An 8,690-nucleotide genomic window follows, 5' to 3' on the forward strand; every position below is an offset into this window, starting at 1 on the left:
TGATTTGCTCAGGGTTACATAGGATGTCACTGGAAGGGCAGAAAACTGAACCTGGATCTCCCCATACCCCAGGCTAGCATGTTTACCATGAGGACATTCTTTCTCCTCTCCAGCTAGAGCTAAGTAGAAAATTCATAGGGATGGAGGGAAGTTGGAGTTTAATCTCCTCATTGCTTCAATTGTGCTTAATGTTTCTTTCTATTTACTTATCCACCTTCTTGCTTTTTTCCTTGTTGCCTCACCTCTGGCACTGCTGCCTATGGTTGCTGGGTCCAAACAGCATGCCAACTGTCAGCTCTCTTTTCACTTCACAGAAAGCCAAGCACCAATCAAGATCTGAGGAATAAATACTTGTATGTGGCAAGTAGAGCTAAGTTCTCTCCTCTGATTGGCTTCCGGCTGTTTGCTTCAACTATTCATTCAAGTCAAAAGTTAATGCTTGATAGAGTGGCAGGATGCAGGGTTTTCATATGGTAGCAGGCTTAGGGAAGGTAATTGGCAGCAAGACTCCAATTCTTCATGTCTTTTATCTATAAAGATAATGTTTCACTCATATTCAGAAATGGTAGTACCGGCAAAACTCACAGTTTATTGGCTATTTCCCTTTTAATCTGTTATCTCATTCTCTTCTTCTTTGATGCTTTCCCTTTTCTCCTCCCTTTCCTTCCTTCCCATTTATTTGTTTTCCCTGGAACCAATCCATTTAATTCAGTCCTGGGTCCACACAGCAAGGGTAATTCACAGTGTAAGTGAAAAGCTTTTGAGTTAAAAACAGATTTGGAATACATTTAAAGTCCAGAAGCAGACAGGTAGAAAATAGTGAGCTTTGTATTATGCAGAGTTCTCAAGAGAAAAAGGAGGTGACTTATTAAGGAGGTCACATGTAGAGATGAAGAGACACAAAAGCTTAATATGAAATGTAAAGGAGCTGCTAGAGACTGCAAGGAAGAGAAGAAAACAATGCAAGACTGTAGCAACTGACTTGGGTTAAGGGAGCATTGCTGATGGAAGAGAAATAACTGTTGTTACATAAACCTTAGGGGATTGGCTGTATCTTTAAATGTTAAATTTGTAACGTGATAGGCCAGCTTTGTTAAAAAAGGAAAGAACATGACCAGCTTTGGTGGGTTTCCCTCCTTTGTGCAGGCATTCTCCTCCCGATTTCCTTTACTCTCACAGCCAAGAGAAACTTATCCAAAGCTGCTATAAAGTGTTTCCTTAAGCACCAGGGGTTTAGGTTGTAGCCGTGTTGGTCTAAGGATATAGGCAGACAAGGTTCATCGGGTGAATTTGATATCTTTTATTAGACCAACCCAAATGGTTGGAGAATAGTTATTAAGCAAGCTTTCGGGTTCAAAAACCCTTCGTCAGGCTCAGGAAGCTGCAGCAGTTGGTGTGTGCTCTTCCTGGATGCTCTCCTTAAGCACCAGCACAATAGGTACTCTGCCAATTCAGGTCCAAGTCTTTGTACCTTGTAACGGAAAGAGAATAGTCGTGATTACTAAAGAAAAAAAGAAAGACTCTTAAAAAAAAAGGATGATCTCCCAGAAACCAGGAACAATGTGGATATAGTCGACCGCCTCCCTTTTTTGCTTATGTTGGTGTAAAGCTGTAGTAAATCCATTAAAATCAGTGGAGAGTCATCAGCAAAAACTGATGCAAGGACCAATTCTATCACAACTATTGTTAAAATGGCACTGGGCTGTGTCGGGGCCGAGGGGCTGTGGCCAGCAGCCCGGGCACGTGGGCCGGGGTAAAGGTCGGCACGGCGAACTAGAATTAGGCACTGACGCGTAGCGGTTGATTAAAGATTGTTTTACTTACACCATAGGTGGTCGCGGTGCAGGCAGGAAAAACTTTCTTGAGTTGCAGTTACAGACAAACACAAGCGGAGTTTGCTAGGCTCCACCGAAGACACACGAGCGGAGTTTGCTAGGCTCCGCTAAACGAACACGAACAGAGCTCTGGATACCACTCACGGAGTTTGCTAGGCTCCGTGGAACGACTGAAATGAGAGTCCAAAAGGTGACTCTCCACGAGTGCGCAGGTTGGGGTACGTCGAGGGATTGTGCGGCGACGGGGAGAGGCTAGAGGTTGATCAGGCCCCTGTATCCTCCTCTAAGACACACGCGGAGCCGCCACGTGGGAATAATTTAGAAACAGCCAATAGTGGGAAACAAATTTACATATGGGTGGTGGGAACTCCTTTGCACCGGGGTTTTCTCTATGCAACTGAGAATTGCACCGTGCAAAGGAAGCTCCATGTGGTGGGAAATAATTCTGCAGTGCCGAAGCACACACAAAATCATACCCTTTGGGTCATGACAGGCTGTACTGTGCCACCTGTTCTTACAAATGACTCTATTCAGTTCTGTTTAAAAAGGATGTTCTAATAAACACTCACTCACTTCTTAATCTCTTTTAAAAAGTGCTCAGTGCAAAATAACTGATTGTTGAAAGTTGTTTCAAAATCCAGGTGAATGTTGGGGTATCTTTGTCTACTGATTACTTCGATCAAATATTCCTAACAGGTTAGAGAACATCATTGTCTTTACAGAACCTGTGTGAGTTTGGCTCTCAGTTCACAAGCTATGACCCCCAAATGCTATACAAGTCTATATTCTCAGTTATTTTTTTCCAGGACTGAGGTGAGATTTACTGGTTTGACGCAGGGCTTGCCAGGATCTTCCTTGACTCTTTTATTAAAAATATTCACCTTGTTAGTGGATTTATCAGTCTTCAGGAATAATCACTATGTTTAAGCACATATAATACACTGTTTTGTCAGTACCCCAGCTTTTTCACACTTAATTTCCCTCAAATGAGTACTCTGTGGCCTCAATGATTTATTGCACACAACTTACTCCAAGCTGATCCATAACTTCTTCCTTAAAGACTTAAATCTCGATCAAGGCTGTACTCCATAGCCCTCTGAAAAGAGCGCTGGAAACAGAAATTTCTCAATCATCTTTAACAATGAATTAATGAAACTCCTCTGCTACTCCAGCATCCTCACGAATGCCCTTACCATTCTGGAAGTTTTAGAACAGCTACAAACAGACAAGCTGCCTCAACAGTACAATGGAGCCTTTTCATTGTTGGCTTTGCCTTTGCTTCCTGCTCTATTTCCCCCAGTATTTCCAATTTAGGCCTTACCGTTCATAACTGGTATTTTGATATTATTCAGCTGGATTTCTCTTGTCACAGCTTGTTTTGTTACCTGCACTAAATTCATGCCCTTCTTCACTTAAACATACTGCTTTTACTTTACCTTTTAACTTTCACATTCTCCACCCTTTTCCCCTCCCAACTAAACATATTAACAGTATTTGTAATCAGGTTTCCCTGTTTTACCTTCAGACCAATACTCTGGGCTCAAGGGGTTTTTTGCTTTTGTTTTTGCTTTTCTTTCCTTTAATGTTAGCCCTTATTGCCCAATTGGATCTCTTCATCTTTATTCTAGGCAAATCCCTGACTATAAAAATATCAAATCAAAATTGGTAGTGATCGATATTGCCCAGTTAGAGCTCATACATTCACCTTCTGCATTGACTCCTGCTTTTTTCCTATGGCTAAGTTCAGCCTCACCCATCCAACATGCTAAAGTAAGCAGCTTTAAATAGAAGTCATCTATGGTATCAAGTTCTCTTAAAACCATCCCAGATGTGCCATTCAACCCGCTTACACTGGTTTCATTAAGAACACCCACTGTTATTATTGTACAAGCAGATTTTGTAGCTTCCTTAATTTCTTTTAACACAGGAAGATCTTGAACAGTAAGAGCATGTTAACTCTAGAGGGCTGCCTAAACAGTAGAGCCCAACAGATGGTAAGATTAGTGGGTGTAATGTGGGATATGACAGGATCCTGTTAAACATTTTGTGAACTCTCTCATAGGGTACTTCACCCTTTTCTTTATTTTAGAAGCTGCCAGATGTCAGCCAGAGGTATGTACAGTGAGGCCTTGCATGTCTGTGTATATGTAGTAAACATGGTTGTTTGGGACCCAACTGTACCCATCAGTTTTCTCCATGTTACGTCTGTTGTGTGAAGAGCAAGACATAACAGTGGATTTGGTGAAAATTCCTATTTGGTGGATTTGGTGAAAATAGCAGGAAAGAAGATATGGATGATCCATGACCACTCTGTGCTATTGTGGAGAACAGCTTGGGTGAGGATGGAGACCTTTCCTTCTCAGGCTAAACAGTGCTATGGACATTCAACTATTTTTCATTCCTCCATGCTGAACCAGTGGTGTTTATCTCAAGATGGTAGGCTGAGAAGAGGAGAAGGAGGCTACCTATTTTATGCTTGTTTCCATGTAGGGACTGTGTTTGTAATGACCTATATGGCAAGAGAAAGTGGGGAGGGAATTGAAAAGTCTTCAATTTGATGAACAGATCCCACTCTCATGTCTGACCACTCTACTCTGGAGAAGACTTTAAGGTATGTTATTAATTTAGTCTTTCTTCAGGTGTCCCAAACTACAGTGGTACCCCGCCCTCTACAAGAGCTTTTGTTTATTTCTGTTTATGGTGTGCCCTCTTTTGAAACACTACAGAAGTGGAGGCCAAATTTTGTGGCAGGTATGTCACAAGATAAGCCCTGAATCCTCTCAGAGTGCCATTCCAATCCCTTTCCTCTGCCCATGCTCTGCTCTCTGCTTCCTAACCTGTCTCTGTGCTCTCTGTTCCTGCCTCAGTCTGCTGCATGTGACACACAGAGGTTGCCTGGGTATTTGTGGTATGCATGCCACAGGTTGGCCACCCTTGCAGTACAGAACTGTCTAATGCAGGCCATTTCTTCATGGCTGACAAACTATAACTGTTTGCTGCTGAACATTCTGGGTCTGATTTTTATCTAATTCACAACAGCATACATCCAGCTGAAATCAACATAGTTAGAAGTGTAAAAACAGTAGGTGAGAATGGAATATGGTCTAGTGAAATAAAAGCATATATCTGAAAAGTGCTTAGAGCCATGATGGTTCTTTGGGTAAATCTGGTATCTTTTATTAGGCTAACTAAATAGTTGGAAATTTTTGTTCTTAGCAAACTTTTGGGTTTAAAAACCTTTTGTCAGGCTGAGGAAGTCTCTGCAGTTGGTGTGCGCTTTTCCTGGATGGAATGAGTAGTAAAGAAGCTAGAGGCTGGGTCCATGATTTTTTGTATCCAGGAGGTTGATGAAGTGAAGTTCATAGGCTCATCTATGAAAAGTCTTTTGTAAATTCTCTTTGTGGATTAGAACTGAGAGATTGCAAAGAGAGTGGTTTTCTTGTGAGAAATGTACCCCCACCAGTAATTGGGTATTCTTGTCTTTAATAGATTTCCAGTATGCATTCCAAACAACAACTGCGCACCAGAATAAACACACACTGGAAATCTATCAAAGACAAGAATACCCAATTATTGGTGAGGGCACATTTCTCACAAGAAAGCCTCTCTCTCTCCAGTCTCTCAGTTCTAATCCTCAAAGGGAATTTACAAAACACTTTTCACAAATGAGCCTATGAACTTCACTTCATCAATCTCCTGGATACAAAAAAACATGGACTAAATATAGACATTGGATTTATGACATTATAACCTGCCTAACATCTGATTCCCCAGGTACCTCTCCACTATTTACCTGCTACATTCATCCCCCTTCCACCCCTCCCCCACCAACTGTCTTTCACCCACTGACAACTCAATTTATATCTTCAGTGACTGGCTTTCTTGCCTGCATCCTAGCCTTTAGCTTCTTTACTACTCATTCCATCCAGGAAGAGCACACACCAACTGCAGAGACTTTCTCAGCCTGACAAAAGGTTTTTAAACCCAAAAGCTTACTAAGAATTTTTTTTCCCATTTAATTATTCTAATAAAATATATCAGATTTACCCAAAGAACCTTGTCTGCCTGTGTCCTTAGACCAATATAGCTACAACCTATACCCCTATAGCCATGATTTCTTTCAGCAGTATCATAATACAAACATCAAACTTAGCCTAAAACTTTAGAGCAATCCAATAATAGTTTCCCTGAGCAATGGAAACATTTTTGTAATGTCAGACATTTTATCTGGGAACTGGCAATCTGTTACAACTAGGAGCCCAAATCCAAGCAATGGAATAATATTTAAAAAACAGTTAGAACAAAACAATCATGTGAATGGTATTCTTTTGGAAAATATGTGATCCGCAGCAATTTGTGGTTTTCAGTCCCTGGTGCTAAAATTATGCTGCTCCTTTAATCATGCTAATTATGTGGAGCCCCCTGAAGGTCATAAATGGTTCAGGCTTAGGCTGTTTTATAAAGAAACAGAGACCGAGGGTCTGTCTTATATTGTTCTGATGATTAGAAATGAAATATTGACTTCTGCAGACAAATATTATGCTTGAAGATGAAGCGTGAAATGTAACTATCAATAACTTCCTATTCAAATTCTTTACCTAGTATGTAGGCTGGTTCTCACACCACTCAAAAATCAACTTAACTCTCCCTCCCTGCCCCCCTGCCCTACAATTCTTTATCATGGATATGGAAATGAGCCTTCTCTTTCCACCATCATCTCCTCTAAAAACATTACATTACACTTATAACATTTATTTTGTTTTTTGGCTGCAAGCCAGAAAAAAAAGTTCATTTTCAAAAGTACCCAATCCCTATGAATTGGATTATACTGTAATCCATTCTGGATCTACCTCAGGTCTGTTTGCTTTATGGGGTAAAATGACAGCATCTTGGAAGGCCCAGAGGGTTGGACATAGGGGGCGACCACCAAGAGACTATGATATAGCACAGAGATTTTTTTCCTACCATAATTTTCCAGTCACAAGGAAAAAGCCTGTAAACAGAGCTGGCTTTGTACATCTGCAAAACACATGGTCACCCAGGTTGCCTCCTCCCATGAGGTAATCCTGTGGAGCACTATGATATGGTTGTGGGGGAGAGCAACAGAAACACCAGCCATAAGACAATTAACACTTGACTGACAGATAGGGAACAGCGAGTAATTGGGAATGAAGAGATTTTCTGAGGGTGGCACTATTGCTTTATATGTTTTCATTAATGAACTAGAGGAATAGCAATGCTTGTGGGTCACACTGCCACTGAAGGGGCCAAAAGTGCATGGGTTGGCAGAATCAAACAGCAAAATAACCTGGGGAGATTGGAACCCAACTTTTTTTAAATGTAGTAGAGGACAGTTTAGCCAGGGTCTGTCATAAATAGAAAGACCCTTTACATGTCTGATGGCCCTCTTTTCCTTTCCCAATGAACTGCAAACCACAGAAAGCAATTCCCTCCCTCCATGTCCCTGGAGTGGCATGGCTCTGCACAGATTCCAGTGCAAGCATGTACCTACATGGTCTGGCCTAGCCATTTGTACTGGGTTGTCTCTTCCTAGCTCATCATGCTCCTGCCTGCCCCTTCCCACATTTTCCTTGTTTCTGCCCCTATGTTTTCCTGGATTTTTGTCTTGTCTCTCTCCTCCCCATCTAAAGCAAACTATCTTGCTTTGTACCTCATTCTGCTTCTTGAGCTGTCTCTATGGCTACTCTTTTCCATCTTGGCTTGTGGCTGGTTGTGGATCATTGATGATTTTATGGACACCTGATCCAGCAACAAGAAAATAAGAGTAACATGTTGACAAACTGGAGGGAATTCAGAAAGAAAACAAAATAATTCAAGGACTTGGAGCAGGAGTAGGGAAATGAAGGGAACAGACTCTGTATACCTTGGCTAAAAGTGGACTCATTTCAATATGGTAATTTTCTGAAAGTCTCAGGAGGATGTAAACACCTAAGAGGGACAGCAGTTGTTGAGATCTGTACCAGGGGTATATGTAGAAACAATGGAAAAATACCGAGAAAATGTATGCTTTTGGAAAACATTTTCTAACAATGAGGTCTCCTATATGGTGGGGTAGGATTCCAACAGAATTGGCTGAATCCCCATTGCCTGAGATACTTAAATGCTGACTGGACAAAACATTCAGGAGTTCACTGAGGGAACCATCCCACAATGACAAGAGGATGTAAAAGATGATCTAATATGAGGTCTTTCCATCTCTAATTTATATGGTGACTATACTACATTTTTGAGCCACCAGCCAGTTAACAGTAAAAGTAATATGTTTAAAAAAAACCCTTCTGGTTTTCCACATTGCCCCATATTGTCTTACTCTGAGCATTATTTACTGCATATATATATATTTGGAAGCCGAATCTCCGAATCTGAATTGAATCAGTAGACCAATTAAAAGGTCCAAATTGATTTGAAGCTCTCCAAATTGATTCAGAAAAGATTCAGAGAGCTTCAGCGATTTGGGCAGTCTCCATTTGTGGCAGCAGGGAGCTGGACCCGGACTCCATGCTGGTCAGTAGCAGGTGGGGAAAGGGAGGCTGGAGGAGGGGGGAGGGGACCATGGGGGAACTCCTGCCAGGCCCCATACCCTGCCTGCTCCCCTAGCCGCCCTGAGTGCCCCCAACCCCTGCCCACTCTCCCAGCCCCCGCCCCCCCTCCCTCCCGGCCCCCGCCCCACCCCACATTGCTGCCCTACCTGCCCCAGCTCTTGGTTCTTTAAATAAAAGCCCCCACTCACTGGCTGCTTCCAGGTGGGGGGGGCAATCCCTGCTGCCCCCCACTTCCCCATGCCATGTGCGGGGGGTTCTGCCACGAGGCCCCCACATGCTCTCCCAGCCCTCA

General features: G+C 42.3%; 1 long non-coding RNA gene across 1 annotated transcript in view; it reads right to left on the reverse strand.

Moving 5' to 3' along the window:
* Positions 1 to 1,289: 1,289 nt before the first annotated feature.
* Positions 1,290 to 8,690, reverse strand: part of LOC112549749 — a 168,197-nt gene continuing 160,796 nt past the window's right edge. The window contains exon 3 of the long non-coding RNA XR_003093253.1: positions 1,290 to 1,471. This is a non-coding gene — a long non-coding RNA (uncharacterized LOC112549749). The remainder of the gene's footprint in view (positions 1,472 to 8,690) is intronic.

Source organism: Alligator sinensis, unplaced genomic scaffold, assembly GCF_000455745.1.
Source record: "Alligator sinensis unplaced genomic scaffold, ASM45574v1 scaffold254_1, whole genome shotgun sequence".
Taxonomy (NCBI): Eukaryota; Metazoa; Chordata; order Crocodylia; family Alligatoridae; genus Alligator; species Alligator sinensis.